General features: G+C 30.5%; 1 protein-coding gene across 2 annotated transcripts in view; it reads left to right on the top strand.

Moving 5' to 3' along the window:
* Positions 1-24,664, top strand: part of sog (chordin short gastrulation) — a 213,439-nt gene that overhangs the window by 58,547 nt on the left and 130,228 nt on the right. The gene's annotated exons all lie outside the window — the stretch shown is intronic.

Raw genomic sequence — 24,664 nt, 5'->3', positions numbered from 1 at the left:
TAAAATTCGTCTAATATGGTATTGTAATGAATATTTGAATGATATTTGCACATATTTTTTTTTGTAAAAAGCTTGATATGAAGTCGGGTTGTGGTCCCATGGTTAGTATCGCGGACTGCTAAGTCAGAGTTTCTCGGTTCGAACCCACTCTACCAAAATTTGATACCTATTTCTAATAATGAGCCGCTTAGGCTCACAGAAAAAGTATGAAATAGAATTATTTGTGTAAATAATAAAAACACAAATATTTCAATTTTTTAAAATATTAAATTAAAAAAGCGAGTTCCGGGACCTTTTTCGTTAAAAAAAGGCCTCAACATTTTAAATACAGAAGTAAAAATGACCAACCACAAAGTAAATGCTTGAAATAAATATAATATTAGAATGCATTTTTTTTTATTCAATTTTTTTTAGCTACAAAAATGAATTTAGCCCGCCTCTGATATGCGATCCCAGACAGAGAGTAAGCAGTAACCAGTCCAGAGCACATTACACACATAAATCGGCGCCGTAGGCCTCTTTAACATCCCAAATATTGTAATTCAACAGTAACAGGCTAATTTATTTAATTCGAACCCACTAATTTACATAAAAATTATAAAATAAAGTTAAATACTACTAATACAAGCATGCCTTCATGTTTGTATTTATTACGTCATTAACTGGCTTCATTTTTCTAATAAAAAGGTCTATCTTTAAATAATTTGAGAACAATTTGAATTCCTTATTGTATAATTTGGAAAAAAAGAAGGAAGTTTGAGGATTTTGGGGCATACAATCTGGTATTTGGCTGGCTGAATATCAAGCCAAAATTTCAAGTCAAATAAAAACACAAATTCGGTTGTCTTTGGTCATATTATGTTCATATCTTTGTAAAATCAATTAACTTTGTTTTCACCACTTTTTTATTAATACAATTTAACCTACCGGTTTCGACAATACCTTGTCATCATCAGGGTTTATTTTAAATCAAAAACATCAAAATCATTCAAATACTCTCACCAACAACTTCAGCACACTCCATGAAAGTCCTAAATGTTATTTAAAATAAATGTTCTGTTTTAAACAAATTTTACCTGCGATAAAAAATATATATACAATAGGTGTAATTTGATCGTATATTTTGAACGACAGTGCATGCTGATATGATGAGAAATATTCTCAGAAACCACAACTATTAAAAAAATATATTAATAACTACTTCTTTGCGAATATAGATAATAAGAAACTCGTAAAATGTAAAAACCGAAAAATTTGCTACATGTGCGATAAATTTGAAACAAATTAAAAAACTATCGATAAGTATTCTGTTTGTTGTATAATTGCCTTATGAATAATAAACAAACAGTAGACTATTGAATGGTTTCGCAAGAGTAGAAAAATTTCCTTTTCACGTCATATTTGGTATGTAAACACACTATTTTTAGTATACTCTACGATTATAGCATTCAAATTTCACGAATGATATGATCACCAAAGTGATTTTAACAATGTGTTCCGCTATGAGTCATAAGGATTGACGTTCAATCACTGGACATTCCATTAAACATGACTAACACGTAGTAACTACGCCTTTTAGTCAATATTTTTTCTGAAAGAGGCGGATAGGCGAATTATGGTAATTGAATTAAAATGCTAAGTATTAGCGCTTTTCTGATGTAATCACATAAATCAAGATTGAATTGTCATCGAAACGTGGAGATTTAAAAGCGCATCTTTATGTTATACATCTATATTTCCAGTAGTTCAATGTCAAACTTTTCTGATATTGTTTTATTTTTATTTTGAAAGAAAGCCTCAACAATTATAAAGTTATATTTGATGTAAAAAAAATGTTATTTAAAAAAACGCACTTGCCCAAGATTTAACAAACGCAGAAAAAACTAAAGTTCTATAAATTCAAATAAAGGAATAAATACAGACATAACAAACCCAATATAAAATGCTTTTACATTGGGTTTGTTAATTTTTTGTTGCTCCTCAAAAAATTTTAAAAAATCACGTTTTAATTTTTTCTTATTTTGGGTGATGGTGGTATTTTATTAATATATTTTATATATTAAAAGCATTGATAACTTTGTGGTATGGTAATAAAACACTCTCCTTACCATTCATTGTTTACTTTGCGTAATACCACTTTTTATCATACATATTTATGACTACCGGTTTTGGAAAGTCATTCCATCATTAGTTCATAAAAATTAAAATAAAATTGTTACATTAAAATTATTAAAATTAAAATAAAATTATTACGATTTGACATTTGTATAAAAACAAATTTTTGAAAGAGAGAAAGGCGACAAATGAATCACAATGGGAATATTTTCAAAAGTGGACTCGAAGTTAAATTTAGTTGGTTATTTATAATGGGTAAGTCTTTATTGATTGCTCTGCTTATTTCTAATTTTTCTAGAGTATCTAAACAAAGTAATAATTCTATTTTAATTTTAATAATTTAATTTCATAATTCAATTTTAATTTTAATAACCGGATAATGGAATGATTTTCCGAATCCGGTTGTCACAAATATGTGTTTAAAAAAGTAGTATTACACAAAGTAAATAATGGATGGTAAGGAGAGAGTTGTATTTTATTAAGTCTAATTTGATCGAATTTGAGGATTTTAAACATGGAATTATTTTACATATTCATTAAAGAAAAGATCCACAAAAGAAAATGAAAAATTAAGACAATTTCAATAGCATTTATTTAGTTAGTTTGCTGATTTGATAGTGGTATATCGACTTACAGTCCGAAAATAATCGTGATTTATATACATCCACTTCCATTCGTAGAATCAAAATGAAATTGGATATAATTTTGTATTTTTAAAAATATTTATATCACAATTAATATAACGCAAATATATAAGGAATAAAAAAGCAACTCTCCTCATATTGCTATCCTTTAAGGGGTTTTTTTACAGCAAGAGTTTCCACAACATGATTGATCATTTTTACTAACCTAATTAGATACTCCTTTATAGTAGAATATTAAATTTGTATTGTTAAATTACCACCTACATAAAAAAATAAGTAACAACAATATGAAAATGGCGTGACCGTAGATAAGAAGATTAAATTAAGTATTAAATTATTATTTTAATTAATGTTACTATCTTAATGATAATATTTTATTATAGAACGATGTCACGTAAATACACATTTTCCGTTATCACAGATGTTTAATCTACTTTTGTGTTTTGATAAATATGTAATGTCATATTATTGTAATATATGTAACTTATCACGATTTCAACATTGCAATTTTCCCACGTTAAATTTCTTAATAATTAATATATATATAAGAAGTTTATTATTTTTTTTATATTTTACTATCTATCAATAATATGACTCCGACTTATGCAAATTAAGAAAGTGTAACTTGAGATCTAATCAAATGTTTCAACGGCGTTGGGCGATTAGTTTTTTTTTTTCAGATATTTCAACCCCAAAGTTATAATTATATACTTATTTTTTGTTGATATTTTTGATATTTCGGCACGAACTTTGTGGAATTACATATTGATTATTTAAAAAAATTAAACACTTGTATATTTAACTTGTTGCTTGTTACTTTTTGTTATCATCTGTTGATGAAAACATATGTTGTTTTCAAAACTAGTCATCTTCTTCTTCTTCATCTTGTTGTAGGCCTTGTAGCCTGTTTTTAAGATGGATTAGCCTCCTGCGATGTCGATTCCCAGCAATCGACCCATCTCTTTGGTGGTCTGCCCGATAGTCGTCTACCATGGGGTCGGCCGTACAGTGCGATGTGGGGGAGTCTGGATGGTTCTATTCTCCTCACATGCGCATACTATTGTCTCATTCGTCGACTTCCCAACCTAAGGACATCTTCGATCTCGCATATTTCCCTGATCGTGGCGTTTTAAACTAGTCATGCGTAATTAAATAAAACTCAAAATTGATACAAGTGTTTAGTTATTAAAGAAAAGTTAAAATTAAATGATACGAAACTCATAATTCTTTGTTGTTGAGTAATTTAGATTTATTTTATTCACAGTTAATTCAAATGATTATTTCATCCAAATTATGTCGTAGAATTATTTTTGTTAAGCGACACATAGCACGATACGCTCAGACGCACCTCACTCTGATAAACATCGTTTAATTGTCTGATTTACGGCGCTGGGACCGTCTGCAGTGTGATGTTATGACAGCAATATCTCATGAGGTCTACACGGACGGTGAAAATAACATCAGTGTGAAATGGTGAAATGGACGCAGCAAGCCAGGGCGGCGGAAAAGAAAACTCAACTGACTTATATATAAAATCAATTAAAAGAATTTTTTTTAATTTTTCACTATCGAGTTTCTAAAACAATCGCTCTCCATTCTATCGAATAATATTGATTTCATACTATTTTCAGTATTTTTTTTTTTTTATATAATTTTTTTGCATTTCACAAGATAATTTAAATATAAATACAAAAAAAATCCCACAAAGGTAAGGCCTATGTGTGGGTATACATTATATGCATCCTTTTTAATAAACATAACTTGTATCGAGAACTGCAAATGTTTTCATCAACAAGAGAAAATACAAAGGTATATAAACAGAACAAACAAAAATTATTGTATTTTTACGTGTTAATGAGAACATTTGTAAATAGTCATGTTTAAATAAATAAAGTCAGTATTGGTATTGTGGTATTTTTAAAATTTAGCAGAAGCTCGAAAATAATTTGTAGCAACCCTGATTCTAGGAAATAAAGAAAAACAAATTTAATGCTTTGTCACAGTTCACTTAAACAATGCATTTGTCTTCTCTAAGTAGACACTTTACTAATCTCTGGGTGACAACACTGTCTGAATTCAGACATTGTTTAAAAAAAATAAATAAACACTAAACATACCATTAATTTGATTCATCATTGTAACCTTCAAATACCTTAAATAATTAATTGTAATGTTTTATGCTTCAAAGATTTCGCGTAACATATTTTATTTTCAAAGAAATGTGAAAAATAGGAATTACATATTGTACGAGTTTTAGCTTTTAAAATGTAGAGTTGTGGTCATTAGTTTTTCAGGTCCTATGTTCGATTCCCTGTATGCTATTTTCCACTACATTACTGGTATTATAAAACTGTATTTTTGACATCTTAACATAGATGAAGAGAAATATGGAAGTCCGAGTATTTACAGGGCTTACAACCTGTTTTAGTAATCACTTTATATACCTGTGACATTCACCATTCTACCCATGATTGAAAATCGTACTACTAAATTTTTTGGAACTCATATTGCAAATCTTGAAACTAGTCTTGTTTACATTAGTAAACTCAAAATAGGTCTTATACGAGTATATAATTTTTCAATTTAAGCCAGAATTAAAACAGGCAGTTGAATTTCAAGATAACATAATACACAAAGTAATTATTACTAACTGCATAATTTCAGAGTCATACAGCAGAATTTTTTTTTATCATTTTCATAGTATTTTCTATTAAAGATTCTTAGATAAGATTGACTCCATTGTCAAAATTATTTATTTCTTAAAAGAATATTAATAAATCTATTTCTATTCTAATATATTTTGGCTAAAGCATATGTTTTGTTGCCCGAACAAATGAGATGTCACGGATGAATCCATAAAATATCCTCAACATATTCTGCAAATGTTGTAATATATAAAGCTCCACAGTTGCATTTCCGTCCAACAACATCGCACACAATTCAAGTCTTCCTGTCTAAATTTCTCGACGTTGTTACAAAATGGTTCCGCCGCATAGCAGTTCGTAAAGATAATCAAAGTGAAGACCAAAATACTTGGCAGACTGGAGTGCTGACAAGACAAAACATGGCGAATTGGCACAAACAATTATTTGGAAGAATTATGCACCCTTTGCCTACAAAGTTGCATCTAGAGAGAAATGGTACGATTAAAACGTTATTTCAAGCATGCAAAGCTCTTACGAAAGAGAAACATAAGATGTTTTTAAATACTTAAAGATATTTGTCGATGTACATCCGAAGAAGAGCGGATTTCATTTTTATATAAGCGACCTAAACATCAATTTTTACTCTAAAAAAATAATACCTTCTCGCATGGAGCTAAAATGGCTTAACTTCAACCAGGACTTGCATTGCAAATAATAAAATAAAACTTGATACATTATTTGTGGCCAGAATATTTTTTTAAAATATACGTTATCATTGGCTCTATTCGATGTAGTGTAATTTTAAAAATTGTAATGATTTGAAATGAATACGTATTTTCATAATTATCTAGGATTTTAAGGTTGAGTTCATAACTGCTCTTATTGATTGAAAACTTAACGTGCATAATATTACTCGAGATAATAATTAAATTGATTAACTGTAGATTGACCATCAGTAAAACCACACAAACCACATATAATATAATCATTATGGTAACTGCAGACACATAATATCATTACAATGTTATTTGCAATCGCGTAAGAGACAATATTTATTCCTTCAATTTGTGCATACAGCGATACATTGTAATTGCCCTCAAGCATAAGTTATAAACTGAACAATAAAAATGATTTTTTTGAAATTTTGAATAAACATTTGTAGTACAAGAGGAATAAAAAATATTTAATACTAAAAATATAGCGATCACTCCTTTCAACAACGTCATATATCAAAAAACTTGATTTTTCAGGAGATCGTTTTTAAAGTTTAAAAATATTATAAAATGTATTAAAAATAAATAACAAGCCACTTATTGAAATTTTCAATGTGATCTTTTAAGGTAAAACCTGAAGGTTTTTTCTCCATTTGAAAAATATTTAGTATATTTAAAAAAAATAATTAAACACCACCTTTTCTTCAAAATGCAAAAACAACTTTTTTTGTCCTGTAGCGGGTAAATATTAAGTTAAAAATATGCAACTTTTGCTGGGATACAGTACATTTTCTGTGCATTCCGAAAATACCCACAACTGAAAATTGACGATTTTTTGATCTATGACGTTCTTGAAAGGAGTGAGCGATATGGCAAACTTAAAATTTTAGTTTGGCTGTGCCTCTCCAAAAAAGAAAAAAATCGAAATGTAAAAATATATGTGCCAAATATTTTAAATAGACAATGGGATGAGCGTGTGAGGAGAATAGAACAATCCAGACTCCCCCATATTGTACTGCACAGCCAATGTCAAGATAGACGATTCCTGGGCAGACCACTAAAGAGATGGATTGACAGTTGAGAATCGACATCGCAGGAGTAGCCTCTTCTCTCTTAAAAACAGGCCGCAAGGCCTATACTAAGACGAAGAAAAGATGAAATATTTTTTATTTATTTTTATTTTTATTCGTTTTATTTATTCGGAAATTGTACAGCTTTACATTTAGTAAAAGTATAAAATAAAAAATAATTACATTAATAAAAATAGAGTTACTTACACAATTTTACATAAAGTAAAAGTATAAAATAAAAAATAATTACAATAATAAAAATAGAGTTAATTACACAATTCCACATTTATGTTAAAATAACGATCAAAAACATCATGGGATAAAAAAAGAGTGGGAGTTTGTGTGTGTGAGGAAGGGAGTAAAAGGGTAAGGGTATAGTGTGTTATTTTGACGTTTTTCTTTTAAATTCTCTTCTTAATGATAGTTTTCAAATTAAATGATCAAAACATGCATTCGTATCGCAAGGCGACATAAAGATTTGAGATTTTAAAGCGTCTATAAATGTAAAATCTATAAGCGTAGAGCCATGAACTACTTTGCGCGGCTTGCGCACGCGCTCGCGCAGTCCCCCGTCCGCCATTTTCTTAAACGACGCGGGATTTATGTTTTCCTATAATCATGCAATAACCGAGAAATTGCTTGTTCAACCGTGATACTCAATTTATTTGATTCTGCGTCCCGTTTATTTTAGCTTCTAAATAAATTTAGATATTTTAATACCACTGCAATGTTTCTGATCCAGATCTAATTATTATTCTTATTTTTCTGTTTGGTGTAGGCCTTCTGACCTGTTTTTAAGAGGGATTAGGCTTCTGCGATGTCGATTCTTAGCTGTCAATCTATCACATAAATATAAGTGTTTTTTTGACAATTTTAACTGGCAGTGCACAACAAAGTCTTGGTAACAACCCATATATATGAAAGTGGAGTTGGCAAAAGTAGGATGAATTTACAACATTTTGAGTGTGTCTAAATACTTGTTCACAAAATCTCGATTATTTAGGATCTGGAAAATCTGGATTAAAAAGCTTCTTTACATCTCACCAATATATGCCTCTAGTGAAGTTCTAGTGATTCAAGAATAAGGTTTCTAAATTGGTTCATATGAACCAATAATATATATATATATATATAGAACTTCCAATAATATATATATATAGAACTTCCAAGAATTTGAGTAGTGTGGTTGTCGATAATGGGTAGAATTGGTGAATGTTACACGTGTGTAAAGTGATCACTTAAACCAGCCTATGACGGTCGTCAGCCCCGTAAATGCCCAGACTTCCATATTTTTCTTCATCTTTGATGAGATGTCAAAAAATAATATGTAGGATGAATTGTTAAATCAAACACTTTTTGATTTTTTAAATTTTTATAAGTTGTATTTTATTGTTAAAAAAATACATAAAAATTAATACTGTGACCATTGTTTCGCCTAGTTATGGCATTTACAAACAAATGTTTTTATAAACAATATAATACAACTTAGTGAACTCAAAAAATGTGTGTTTGATTTAACAATCAATACATAAATTAAAATGGAGTTCTGCAAATTAAACGCCACATCAATAAATAAAGATGAAAGTAGACTTGATGCAGTTGAGAGGTGTGTTCTCTCTTTTTAATATATTAAATAAAATTAAATAATTTATAAAATATTTAACCATATTAAATCATCAATATTAAATAAAACTTTACCCAAGAATTACTATATTACAGTATCTTAACTTGAGATGTATTTTTCCTTGATATCTAAACATACCACAAATGAAGAAGAATATAGAGATCTGGGCATTTATACAACCAATCAATTGCTAATTTAAATCACTTTGTAATAAATTTACTTTATCAAAAACATATTGTTTTTTTTTCTACAATGCTATTCTTACCTAAATAATCTTGTAGTTAAACTTTAATCCTTTTCGAAAATTTCAGTGCTGAAAAAAAACCTGGCAGAAAATGGTCTAAAACTTACTTAATAACCCAACCTTAATGCCACCAGCTTAATATTTATGTTTTAATGTAATAGGAAAAGTAGACGAGTTACATTTTCTATTTTTAAGCCTGTGACCTCCTTTGTTATCTTCGTTCTGCCACTGTAAGTAAACACAGGAATTAAATCGTATCTTATATGTATTTTTTTTTAATTTCAGGTAAGAGGCAGTCGTAAAACATCACTCTATTATCAGAACTGCTATCGTGTGACCTGGATTAAGGTAAAACTGTAAAAAAATGCAATCATTTCAATAAACGTATTGCGTTGTTAGAAAAGACTCTCAATGAGACCTATTCGGCTGTCCAAATTTAAAACACAGTAAGGGACATTTTTTGTAGTAAGTTTTTCTTGCATTTATGGACCAAGTAGACTCTACTTAGTCCAAAAATGCCAAAAAAACCTACTACAAAAAATGTCCCTTACTGTGTTTTGAATTTGGACAGCCGTATTACGTTGAAGGAATGTGATTATACAATAATTTGGGTGTGACCTATGTTCACAAATCTGGAATTCTCCACTTAAGAATTATTTTTACATTTTGACATCTCAACGTTGATGAATAAAAATATGCAAGTCAGGGATTACGACCCGTTATAGGCTGGTTTAAGTAATCACTATATTCACCAATCTACCCATAATTAACAACTACGCTACATTTTTTTTAACTTACATGTAGCGTCATGTGTGTGTTCGCCGCAGTATCTATGGTTGATTTGATTGAATAAGCTGTTTTCTTAGCAGAGAACTCACCTAAACTTAACGCATGAACGTACACGTGAAGCGTTAGTGATTGAAGTGACGATATGAGTTCCGAATATTTGAATAGTGTGGTTGACGATTACGGGTAGAATGGTGGATGTTACAAGTGTGTAAAGTGAGCACGTAAACCAGCGTCTGATGGGTGGTAAGCCCTGTAAATACTCAGAATTCCATATTCTTCTTCATCTATGTTGAGATGTCAAAATGCAAATAAAAGGACCTTTATCCTTCTTTCCATTTCAAAATTGAAATCTTACAAAATATTAATATCATTCAAAAACAAATATCTCAATCGATGATGTAATAGATAATTCTTCGTAAATTACATCTTCAATTTTAACTCACGGTATTATGAAATATTACATAAATGATTTTATGCTTTACTCTTCTACTACATAAGTTATTATTATAAATACGAACAATAAATTTGTTTTAAAACAGTTTTTATATTATTTATATTTGCGAATAAAGTGTTTAAAAAAAGCATTTACTAAAATAGTATTTTTCACCTAAATTCATTCGTAATATTTCTTGGAACTTAATCGAAAAAAATAATATCAATTTTCCTTTTGTTATTTAAGTAGTATTTGTATTTATACAAGTAGCCAGTGTATAAATCTTATTACGTATATAAGATAAGATCGTTATAATTTATTATCAATATAAAAACGTAATTATTGCAGACATGTACCTAAAATACATCAAATTATTATGACATTGCATCTGTTATCGAAACTCAACCGGAAATTATGAATAAAATTGTCAGTATCCGGAATATAAGAATAACACTCGTGTTTTAAATAAGTTATGTGGATATGATTTAACTTTTAATTTGAGTCATTCAGATGACGATTATTTTTGAAGTCGTAAATATTAAATACAAATTGTTTGTAATGTTAATATTTCATTTTATTTCGTCCGCCTCTGTAGTGTAATAGTCAGCACGCTCGGCTACCGTTCTAGAGGTCCCGGGTTCGATTCCCAAGGGGGGTAAAATAAATATAAGTGATTTTTTCACTGTAATATTTATTCAATACTACCCTGGACTGGTACCTGAAGCGGAGGGCTGATCACCTTTCCTTCATATGTAAACGATCAAGATAACACTGCGTTTATATGACGCAGTGCCCTATGCACCATTTGGGGTGCGGATAAGGGTTAAAAAAAAAAATTTTCATTGCTGTTTTGGTCCGAACAAAACACGGGTTTTAATACGTCTTCCAAAAAATTCCATATTTGTAACAAGAAGATTTAAAAAAATGTTTTCGGGCTATTTTTGCATTATACTATTTTTTTAAAAATAACACTTCACATTATAGTATTTTAGTAAAAAATCGAAAACCCCCATAAACGGTCATTATATGATTAAGAACTCATATTATTTAAAACGATATACCATTTAGGGATTATGAAAATTACAACCACATTTTATATTATGCTCTAGTTTATATTTACAGGCAGTAGTACTAAGGGTAGAGAAATTAGTTATTGTCTTTTAACTAAATAATCCCTTGAGCTGACACAAGTCAATTTCACGGTACATATTTATCGAATACTGAGAAAAACTTGTAATTTCAAATCAAATAAAAATCTCTGGATGTTATTCATCGGCCCTAAGTAAAGTGATCTACATTTTCAAGAATAACAAATGAAATGCTTTGGTTTAAATATTATTTGTATTTGGTTAGACGAGCGGTAGAATAAGCTGCTTTAAACATTAAAAAAGAAATAAATAAAATAAAAAATTGAAATATATATTATTTTATATGATCAGAAAAAATGGGAAAAATAAGAAAATCATGCCTACACTTCTACCATAACAATTCAGAAAAAAATAGTCGATGCTTATAGAAAGATTTTTTATGGAAAAAATGTGGTACAAAAATGTACAAACATCAATATGGGTCTGATATAATGTAATATAATATTCATGTATGAAATTGGTCCTGTCAACAATTGGGAGAATGTCAACATTATACCTTTTAACCCTAAATGAACATCACCCTTCATCTTCTAAAATAGGGTTTACAAGTTCTTTCTAAATTAGTAAGTTATAATATTACAAGATTAAAATTAAGTCTAATAATATATATTTAATTTATTTATAAAAACATGCCTAGTATATTGAAATATTTTGATTCCTTAAATAATTTAAGTAAATTAATACTGTTCATCTCCAATAAATACAATATTTTATGAATTACTAAGTCCTTTTACGTCAGTCAGTAAAATAAGCAAGACGTTTAAACGACAGGATTAAAAAAGACCCTTAATTATTTTCAGAATAAATTATTACTTTACTTAATATAAACGCGAATACGTGCGTTTCTGAACGGCGTTGATTCGTAAATTTCAACCGATATCAATACTTAGTGCTTATTCATTGTACGTACCAACTGATAAAAATTGTTGCATAATTTTTTATATTAGTACCAACAATTTATTTTCACAATGGTATGATTAAAAGACTTATTTTATTAATCCGATTTTGAAACTGGCGTTGCGAAAAAAATCCTTCAAGTTGCAATATACGAGTTACATACATCAGAAAAAGGCCATTTGTTATCGATTTATTTTAAAATAGCTTAAAAGTAATTTAATATTATTTAAAGTTTATTTGTTATGTTTTTATTATGAAAGTAACTTATTCAGATTATTTGTTGGGTTATTATTATTAAAAAGTAAGTAATTTTCATTGTTTGTTAAGTTTTTATTATTAAAACTAAGTTATTAAGAATATTTGTTAAGTTATTATTGCTGCTGCAAATTTACTCGTTTTGAATTAAATTAAGTACATTGGTAAGCACGCTAGGCTACCATGCTGAAGGTCCCGGGCTCGATTCCCAAGAGGGTAAAAATAAATATAAGTGATTTTTCAGTCTAATATTTATTTAATATGACCCTGGACTGGTACCTGAAGCCGACAGCTGATCACCTTTCCTTTGTGTATTTAACGATCAAGATAACACTTATTGCTTATAAACGATGCAGTGCCCTATTCACCATTGGGGTGCGAATAAGGGTTAGAAGAAGAATTAAATGTTGAGATATGAATTAAAATCACTTTCTTATATTTTATGTTCTACATTTATAGTTTATTTATTGTTTCGGCATTAACTTTGTGGTACGACATGTTACAATGATTAAAGAAAACACTTGTTTTTTACCACTTGAGTTTTATTATTGACTACATGTTTCAGAAGTTAAACTTCCATCATTCAGGTCTGTATAATAACTGTTATAATAACTGTCTAATAATAACTGTCTAATAATAGCTGTATGTTATTATACAGACCTAGCTGTCTGTTATTATATAACTGTTATAATAACTGTCTAATAATAACTGTCTAATAATAGCTGTCTGTTATTATACAGACCTGAATGATGGAAGTTTAACTTCTGAAACATGTAGTCAATAATAAAACTCAAGTGGTATAAAACAAGTGTTTTCTTTAATCATTCTACATTTATCATTTTTAATTCTGACGTACTGCGCACCAGTATTGTGGATTTTCAATAGCATTCGATTACGATATCAATATATTATTGAAATACGCATACGTCTGATTGGTATTAAATTGAAATGGTATTGCAATTGCAATATAGTGCAAAATTATAGCTCACTATAATAGTGCAAGTTAACGGTGTGGTAAAAGCTTTACATGAATTTCTCTTTAGAGCGTACCAGATAAATAATAGTCTTGCACTGAATTCCTTAGAGTAATGAATAATTCCGCTAACATTACCATGCATAAATATGCATACGTATCAGGGCTCAGGAGAACGATGGTAAACGACTATTTTCCATTGCACAAAATGGTTAAAAATAAAAATAAAATTTTATCAATCCTTTCCTTATGTCTAATAACTCTCATAATTAAATGAAAAGTATTTACATTTTTTTGTATTTGTTGAGAACAGCAATGACATTTTATTTTATTTTATTTTATTGGAAGGAAGAACAACAGTTACAATATATGATACATCAGAATACAAAAAATTAAATCATGAGTTCCAATTATAGTTCTTCACAACTATGCATAATAGAGGTCTGTATAAAGGAAGAACATGAGACAAGGATGGGATAAAGAGATTGTATTATATAAGGATGGCATTTTCTCAATTTCAAAATAATACTAATAAAAAATAATCACATTTACCATTTAAATCATCTCTCACAATTAAAAAAATAATATTGTACTAATTTATGTGTGTATATCAAAATATGCGCGTTTTAAATTAACATTTATATTTTTTTTAATATAAAGCTTTGTCTCTCTCTATCCCTTATCCGCACCCCAATGGTGCATAGGGCACTGCATCATATAAGCGCAGTGTTATCTTGATCGTAAACACATGAACGAAAGGTGATCGGCCCTCCGCTTCAGGTACCAGTTCAGGGTAATATGGAATAGATATTAGAGTGAAAAGATCACTAATACTTATTGAATATAGCTTTGTGGTATGGTTATATAACACTCTTATTATCATTCATCGTTCACTTTGTGAAATATCACTTAAAAATACTACTTCATGTCCACCGGTTTTGGAATAACCATTCCATCATCTGATCAAATGTAGACTAAAATGAAATTGCTACGATCTCCCATAACATATAACTAATTAAATTTAACTGATATTACATAAAGTGAACAATGTACGAAAAGGAAAGTGTTATAATTAAAAGGAAAATATTATCAGTTAGAGTTTGAAAATACTCTCTCAGGGCGAAACAGCTGTCACAAGAGAAAATAAATTCAGGGGAAGAATGCATGGTGTTTTGATTTATAAAAAAAAAGGTAAAAAAAATAAACTACGGTTGTACAAACATATTCCTCACTCCTTTCGAGGACGTCATAAATCAAAAAACTTGATTTTTTAGGAGAACGCTTTAAAGTTTAAAATAATAATACAAAGAGTTAAAAATAAATATCAAGCCACTTATTGAACTTCTTACTGTGTAACAGATCTTTTTAGGTAAAACCTGAAGGTTTTTTCTCCATTTAAAAAATATTTAGTTTATTTAAAAAAATACTCCGCCTCTGTAGTGTAATGGTCAGCACGCTCGGCTACCATTCTGGAGGTTCCGAGTTCGATTCCCAAGGGGGGTAAAATAAATATTAGTGATTTTTTCACTGTAATATTTATTTAAAATTACCATGGACTGGTACCTGAAGCGGAGGGCTGATCACCTTTCCTTCATATATAAACGATCAAGATAACACTGCGTTTATATGACAGTGCCCTATGCACCATTTGGGTGCGGATAAGGGTTTTATATATTTTATATATATATTTAAAAAAATGATTAAACAATACCTTTTTTTCAAAATGAAAAAACAACACTTTCTGCCCTGTAGCGGGTAAATATTAAGTTAAAAATATGCCTCTTTTGCTGGGATACAGTACATTTTCTGGGCTTTCCGAAAACATACACAACTGAAAATTGTCGATTTTTGATTTATGATATTCTTGAAAGAAGTGAGCAATACGTTTATTTGTAGGGGATTTTTTAAATTATTAAAATACTTCCTTATTTCCCTGCATCCACTATAATGCACATTCTTTACATTTCATTGTTTGTCTCTTGTCCTGCGCGCGCAATGAATTGCAAAGCAGATCACTGCACGTGTAAATTCCTTCTGCAGAAATTATTATTACATTCCATTTATATTTTTGCCAACGATCTGTCATTGCAATGCCGAGAGACTTTCTCCATGTTAGTGATTGCTAGGGGTTGGTTTTCAATGTTAAGTTTTCCATGAACAGATCTCGGATTTAAAAAAAAAAAAATGATGTGTTAGTTATTGATATCCTATAAATTGGCAATCAAGGTTTTGCAAATTTTCCTAAAAATTATGGAATTTTGAAAATTATGGAATCCGTAGTGTAATGGTCACCACGCTCGGCTACCGTTTTGGAGGTCCCGGGTTCGATTCCCAAAGGGAGTTAAATAAATATAAGTGATTTTTTCACTGTAATATTTATTCAATATTAACATGGACTGGTACCTGAAGCGGAGGGCTGACCACCTTTCCTTCATGTGTAAACGATCAAGATAACGCTGCGTTTATATGAAACAGTACCTTATGCACCATTGGGGTGCATAAGGCACTGTGTCAGGGTTTTATTTATATTATTATATATGATTCTTCGCCAAATATTTTTTTTAAACAGTTTTTTCCTCTGTTTTAGTGTTTTTCTTTACAGAATAACGATTAGAACTTATGTGCAAAAAACCGATATAGGTTTGATGCCCTTGATGTTATGAAAAGAACAGCTAAGTTTGTGGCGGAGTTTAAGTAAGATTGGGTTATGTGTCGCAAATGCGAGATGTGGGCACATTTTGTCTGTGCAAACAAAACCCCATTTTATATTTGTTTGAACTTCGAATCAGATGTTTCTGACGACTCTGATTAAATGTTGCAATTTACCCCAGAGGTGTTGCATTTTGCCCCCACAACGGGGCAAATTGCAACAATTCTCCATGTTTACATAAATATTGAAATTTATATGTTAACCGTTTAAATACTAGCCTTTCTGTTTGTACATTATTCCTTAATGTGTACTTGTTATTTGTGTATTGAAAAATGTATTTTATCTTTAGAAATAAAAATTACAAAAATTTTATTGTTGAAAATGTTGCATATAACCCCGTCTACCCCTACCTTTGTGATTAGTTGGTGTGCCGCGGAAAAAAGTCTAGTTTTGTGAAAATAACACATCGCTCACTCCTTTCAAGAACGTCATAAATTAAAAAAACTTGATTTTTCAGGAGAACGTTTTTAAAGTTTAAAAATATAATACAATCTATTAGAAATTAATATCAAACAAGTTATTGAACTTTTTACTGTCAATAGAACTTTTTAGGTAAAACCTGGAGGTTTTTTCTCCCTTTTAAAAATATTAAGTATATTGAAAAATTAATTAAAAAGTACATTTTCTTCAAAATGCAAAAACAACACTTTTTGCCCAGTGGTGGGTAAATATTAAGTTAAAAATATGCTGCTTTTGCTGGGATATAGTACATTTTCTGGGCATTACAAAAACACGCACAACTGAAAATTGACAATTTTTGATTTATGACGTTCTTGAAAGGAGTGAGCGACATTTGCTTCAAATTTTGATTGCCTGCGCTCAGTTAAGTAGGCTCGCATTAAACATAATATGTTACCATAATATGGTAAATCTGCATCTCTAAAATATCTTAATTTGGTAAATGTACCTTGAATAGAAAAAAGTTTGCGGAACACTGTCTTAGAAGCCTCCATGTGACCGATTATTATCGACACCCTCGGTTTTTAGGTTCAGACGTCGTGCGTCGCGCGTCGGTAGCGTCGGATCGCGTGGGCGCCGCTGTTACTTATTATTATTACAACAGGTCTTGAACTTGAAATACAGCACTTTAGTGGGACGAATGTCTGAGTGGAACTAATTGTTGAACGTTTTATTATCATAATTAAACTTTTTTCCAAATAATTTTTTTTTACAAAATATCGGTAAATGTCAGTATTTTACATTTTATTTTTTTATCAACATAAATTGTATACATTTATTTAAATCACAATTTTAAACACGTTTTTTTTGCAAAGACCCACCAAGGCACCTTGTGTGTCTTTTCGGTGGAGTTCTTTTTAAATTCATTTTATATTGTTTTTAATCATTTTAACCTAATAAACACACAAAAAAGAGAGAAAAATTAAAAATATATACATTTTACAATTTTCATACAATTAACTGTTGATCATTTACCCATTCCTTCATTTTGCCTTTGTTCTATATTTTATTTTGACCTCTAATATCCTTCGGCAACAAATTAAAAATGCTCAGAACGATATATTGCAGTGTTCGACTCCCATATTTATTGTTTATTCTTTATTGGGATATTTACACGTCATTGATTCGCGTTATTTAATGTACAACCAAGTACTTGGGTGAAAACTTTATATATATTTTGTATGTGAGGCAAATGTAGTTGGTAAAAGAAGCAAAAAAATACCGAGGAAAACTGGGCATTATCAAATACTTCGAAAAGTATTTGATAATACTTCGAAAAGTCGAATGTGGTCAGGTCAGGAGTCTGTATAATCGGCGGGTACGTGTGAGGACATTCATAAGTGTGGAAGAGGCGAAGATTGTTTGCAAAAACAGATTAATGTGGAGTTCTATTCACTCTGCCTACCCCTGCCAGGTATATGCGTGGTGCTTAGTTAGTTCATTAGCATGACAAATTTAACGTTGAACAAGGAAATAATTGATAATTGGAATAATTGGCGGGTACGCATGAGGAGATGCATGAACTTAGGAAGAGGCGAAGATTGTTAGCAAAGATTGATTTGTATGGCATCATTTTCCCTGCTTACCCCTGCTGTAAAGCGGTATGGTGGTTAGTTAGTAAATAAGTTTAAAAATTTGAATGTTCAAAAAAAGTAATAATTGATAATTGGGATAAATGGCGGGTATGTATGACGAGATGCACAATTGTGGAAGAGCGAATATTGTTTATAAAGGCATTTTGGTACGGTGTCATATTCTCTGCTTACCCCTGCTAAGAGGCGGTGTGGTGGTTAGTTAGTAAATTGATATGAAGATAATAATGTTTGTAAAAAAAAACAATTGATGTAACTGGAATAATCGAATTAATTGTCGGAAGGGACAAGGTACTCAGTGAATTAATTAAAGTCCAGGTGTAATTATTTTATTGTAAAACCTTTATACTGTAAATTGTTACTGTATCTATTGTATGTAACGTATATAATCTAATAATTTAAAAAAAAATGAAAATTGTGTTAACATGTAAGTATTTCAGCTCAACACAAGTCATGCCTAAAGAGCCGTAATACATACAGTAAAAAAATGTATATATCTATGAAATAAATAAATTGATTAAAGAAATCTAAAAAAATGGCGGTTATGTATGAGGAGATGTATGAACCTGGAAGAGGCGAAGATTATTCACAAATGCAGATTGGAGTGGCGGTCTATCCTCTCTGCCTACCCCGCGAGGAAGCGGAGTGACGGTTAGCTAGCATTTTAGAAAACACATAAACCACATTCGAAGTTACGGCGTCGATTCAGAATTCCGAACGCCCCGACCGGCCAATCCCAGAGGCGTGTGCCGTGGAGGGCCATTGTTATGCAAATATGACGAGTATTTAAGCACGGCTTCGAGTCCCACGTAAGTCATTGTGCGCGCGTAACAATGCCTGCCAATAGGCTGACATCTGCAAAGGTCGTTCTCGGCTCCGGAGCCGGGATCCAACCTTGGAGATGTTGAATAAGAGGGATTATTTAAAAAAAAAAAGTAAACACTTGCTTAATATTACTTTACTTACTTATAACCCTTATCCGCACCCAATGGTGCATAGGGCACTGCATCGAATCGACACAGTGTTATCTTGATCATTACTTACACGAAGGCAAGGTGATCGTTCTTGCGCATCAGGAACCAGTCCAGGGTGATGTTAAATAAATATTACAGTGTAAAATCACTAATATTTATTTTCACCCCACCTGGGAATCGAACCCGGTACCTCCAGCACGGTAGCTAAACACGCTGACTATTACACCACGTAGGTGGACAAATTTAATATTACTTATTGAGTTTTATTTTATTACACACGACTAGTTTCGAAAACTACAGATGTTATCATTGACAGGTTATTACAAAAACTAACGAGCAAAAAAAATATTCAGGTGTATATGGAGGTAGGTGGGGAAATAATAGAAGGGGGATAATAACGGTGACGTATTTTGGAGAAGCATATTTTTTATCAGAATATTATTTTTTATGTAATTATAAATTTTCTTATTTGTATGCGACTGGGTGCAATAATTTAAGGTCAAATATCAAGTCATGAAGAATTTTAAAATAAATAAAAATTTAAATTCTCATAAAACATTTATGAATAATAAAATTTTCAAAATACGTCTCCATTATTATCTATGTCACAATTAAAAAACTCCCGCCCCTTATCCCTTTTTTTTATTACCATACCAATCTCTATACATACCTGAATATTTTTTTTGCTCGTTAGTTTTTGTTTTCACCTGTCGTTGAAAAAATCTCTAGTTTTGAAAACTAGTCGAGTGTAATGAAATAAAACTCAACTAGTGGTGTTATAAAAGTTTTTATTATTAAAAAAGATCAACTTGTTATTCCACTACAAGGTTTCTAAATTGGTTCATATATACAGAACTTCCAAGAATTTGAGTAGTGTGGTTGTCAATAATGGGTAGAATTGGTGAATGTTACACGTGTGTAAAGTGATCACTTAAACCAGCCTATGACGGTCGTCAGCCCCGTAAATGCCCAGACTTCCATATTCTTCTTCATTTCTGATGAGATGTCAAAAAATAATATGAAAATAACTCCTGTAATTGGAGATAATCCAGATTTTGTGAACAAGTATTTGGACACACTCAAAATGTTGTAAATAAATGGTCTGGTCAAATTATAAGCTTAAATAATAAAAATGAAAATGGTATTTTCTGGCGTTTCTCATGTGTGTGGTTATAATCCAAAATTCGGACCTCACATACTAATATAAGAGTTTCTGCTTGATAAAAAGCTTCTTTACATCTCATTAATAGATGTCTCTAGTGAAATTCTAGTGATTCAAGAACAAGGTTTCTAAATTGGTTCATATATACAGAACTTCCAAGAATTTGAGTAGTGTGGTTGTCAATAATGGGTAGAATTGGTGAATGTTACACGTGTGTAAAGTGATCACTTAAACCAGCCTGTGACGGTCGTCAGCCCCGTAAATGCCTAGACTTCCATATTCTTCTTCATCTTAGATGAGATGTCAAAAATAATATGAAAATTCATTCAAAATTAATTATATTTAGGCGTACATTTGGGAAACAGGGTAGTAAAGATAATTCCAAAATGTGAAACGTATTAATGAATCAAAATTTTATTACGTATTAATAATTATTCCACTAAGTTAATACTGAATCAATGAATAAGAGGGTACTCATTGTTATTCAAGCACTTACCTTGCGCTTCGCAACCTTCGACGGTCGTCACGGGACATTTAACGTTACAGATCATTATTCTGTCTGTTTTGGAGATTGTTACGTTTTTTAACAACGAACAAAGCGACAATATCACCTTCTCGCACTCAACTAAAATGGATTTACCTCAATCGGCGCATTCACCTCCAATCTCTATTTGCATTGCTAGCTCACTAATCGCGAATCCGTAAATAGTGCAATGGGTCGTTCGGATTAGGGAATCATTCGGATTACTGAGAGTTTAAAAAAAAATAATGAAAGAAAATTCCGCTATATGAAAATGCTCTTAATTCAGCATTTAGGTACTATTTAGGTACTGAATGATTTTATTTAAAATTTAACATTTTTATTTCAATTTTAAAGGTGTTTCATCTTGTTGTTAATCATTTTTCCCTTTTTGTGAAAGAAGATGTATTCTGAAAAACTAGGGCTTACGACCTGGCTAAAGCCATGGCTTTAAACGCTTGTGTTTCGTTTACTATTCTGACCATTCATTTTTAAACATCCATATTGCATTAATTTTTTAAACATGAATATATGCAATGGTCTTAGATCCTTCCACATCCCGGTAAGGTTTTTTTATACATTCGTGAAGTATGGCTGATTGTTACGCTATCAGTTAAGGGATTTGTGAAATATTTATTAAGTTTTACACATTTTATAATCTTTATAAAATTAATCAACTTTGTTTTCGACGCTTTTTTTAATTAATACAATTTAACCTTCCGGTTTCGACAAGAACCTTGTCATCATCAGGGTTTAATTTAATTAAAAAACATTGAAAATAGTAAAATACTATCACCAAAAACTTCCACACACTCCGTAAAAATCCTAAATGTTAGGAAATGTTACATTTAGGATTTTTACGGAGCGTGTGGAAGTTTTTAGTAAGAGTATTTTAATTTTTTCAATGTTTTTTAATAAAAATAAACTCTGATGATGACAAGGTTCTTGTCGAAACCGGTAGTTTAAATTGTATCAATAAAAAAATGTGGTGAAAACAAAGTTAATTAATTTTATAAAGTTTATTTATTAAGTATTAAGCTTGAAAAAATAATAAATTTTCTTTTGAACCAAACGAACCTAACTGTTGTTCAAGGGCTAAATCATACGTTATTCTCAAAACCATAGATTCCTCAGTATTCTGGACGACTTCTTGTTGAAAGCTTTTACGGCTTCAAAAAGGTGGAATTTTTTAATCTGGAATGATTTGTCTTGATTCTAGAGCACCTTATTGCAGCCTACTTATGCCCAAATTACTCGGTTCATCGAGCTAGCACTGTACTTTATAATATTTTTCACTACCCCAAATGCATTTAAGCATCTAATGAAAACTTCGTCTGCCACTTCGTTCTTCTTAGGAAAGGACGCTTTCCATTCCACGCTATATTCTTAAGTAATTCCTTTTCTTTTAAATTTGTTTTGGTAAATAATTTTTAAGATAGCGTCATACAAAAATACAAGGCGCAATTAAATTGATTGATTGTTAAATGAACGCAGTTTTCATTGTCATTTACTTGCTCGATTTGATTGAAAATTTGTTTTATTAAATTTCTTTCTCTGATGTTTTTCTGACACCACGTTTGATGCCAGATGAATACATTTAGTTTGAATCTTAATATTACCATATTGGATGATATAAACGGATGTAAGTTGGTAGTACGTACTCATACTTAGCGCGATAATCTCCAATCCTCTGTACCGCTTTTCTGCATCAGTTGTTAAATACAGAACGCTTTTGTCGGCTGAATTAAGTCCTTAGATTTATAGCCGCTTGAGAGATGCAAGAAGTTCATTCATCGAGGTCTGGATTTCCGTAAGAGATGATGAACCAACTTGAAATACACTACTTATGGCCGTATTCTACAAATCTGTTAATTTTTTTACAGGTTGACGAAAGTTCATATGAAAATATCTCATGTATCCCTCTTTTCTTCGCAACATACATTTTTATTTGTATTCATCAAAGTTAAAAATTATTAATCATGCTCTCAAAGTCCTTATCACTGTCAGCGTAGTATATAAGTTAATGCTAACTAGTGTGTATAATCTATCACCATATTCTAATACTCAGGGTGACCGCGATAGGAAATCAGCTAATTTGTAGTTTGATTTATCAGTTACTTAAGGAATATAAACAGATAGATATTATATGGATATTCGTAGATAGAAACCTCCATATGCTAAGCTGAGAATTTTTTCCACTTTATCTTAGTACTCCATGAAACAGTTATCATTTATATTATTTTTTGATATCTCATCAAAGATGAAGAAGAATATGGAAGTCTGGGCATTTACGGGGTTGACGACCATAAATGCCCAGACTTCCATATTCTTCTTCATCTTTGAAGAGATGTCAAAAAATAATATGAAAATAACTCCTGTAATTGGAGATAATCCAGATTTTGCGAACAAGTATTTGGACACACTCAAAATGTTGTAAGTTATATTTTAATTTTAAAATGGAAAATCAAGTTATAGCTTCAAACGTAAATTATAAGTAAAATAAAATTTAATATTAAAATAATATTAAAAAAATTATATGAAGGGTTTATCGTATAAAATGTGTAAAATAATATTATTTTTACGTGATGAAAAATGTTTTATTAAATAAACAAAACATTAAATGCTAAATATTTAGTTGGGTGCGTAGCATAACACATGATCCAAATGCGAGACTTGTAGCTATGACAGTATCATGCAATCTAATGCACTGTTTCATAATAATCCGACTTAAACGGGATGTGGCGGTACAAGCAGTTTAGTCGAATTAAAGTGCTGGGAAACAGTTTTATTATCATTGTGCTCAGTTTAGTCACACAGTCACTAGTGTTAGCCATTCAGATATAAAATAATGTACTCCTTTCATTTTTGGTTTGATGTTTAAATGTATGTTTATTTATATTTTTTATTGTTTTCGTTGTTGTATATTTTATCTACATAATAAGGATTTTTTTTGCATAAATAATTCATACTTTACAATGAATTTAAATCCGGGTAACATTAAACGTTACCCGCCGTTACTTTTGTCCGCCTCCGTAGTGTTATGGCTACCGTTCTGGAGGTCCCGGGTTCAATTCCCAAGAGGAGTAAATAAATATAAGTGATTTTTTCACTGTCATATTTATTCAATATTACCCTGGACTGATACCTGAAGCGGAGGGCTGATCACCTTTCCTTCATGTGTAAACGATCAAGATAACACTGCGTTTATATGACGCAGTGCCCTATGCACCATTGGGGTGCGGATAAGGGTTTTATTATTATTATTATTAACCTTAAACGTAATTAATTTATTTGCTCAAAACCCCGTTGTTGTATTGAAAAATTACATTTTTCTTCGAAATAAATAAATGATAAAATTAATTACAATTTCCCATTGTATCAACCGTTGAATGCAGTCATTTTATTGTTTGGTCATATATTTTACATATATTTGAAAATACTGATACAAATATACAAAAATAACCCGCATATGTATCATAATTAAAAATGAGAATCACGTATAAGAATCCACAAATAGTTTAAAACTTAAATGCTTAATAAAAGCAACATTTAGGAGTTTTTCCCGTTTTTCATATGGTGTACGGAGTGCGTGGAAGCTTTTGGTATCGTAAGGGAATGGTAATTAACTATAGCCCAACTGTTAGTATTTCAATGTTTTAGAATTAGTACATAAACCCAGAGGATGACAAGGTTCTTG

Source organism: Brachycentrus maculatus, unplaced genomic scaffold (genome assembly GCF_059751285.1).
Source record: "Brachycentrus maculatus isolate JH-2025_06_01 unplaced genomic scaffold, ASM5975128v1 h1tg000032l, whole genome shotgun sequence".
In the NCBI taxonomy this organism is placed as follows: domain Eukaryota; kingdom Metazoa; phylum Arthropoda; class Insecta; order Trichoptera; family Brachycentridae; genus Brachycentrus; species Brachycentrus maculatus.
Note: the sequence above shows the minus strand (reverse complement) of the source record. Positions and strands in the feature narration are given on the sequence as shown.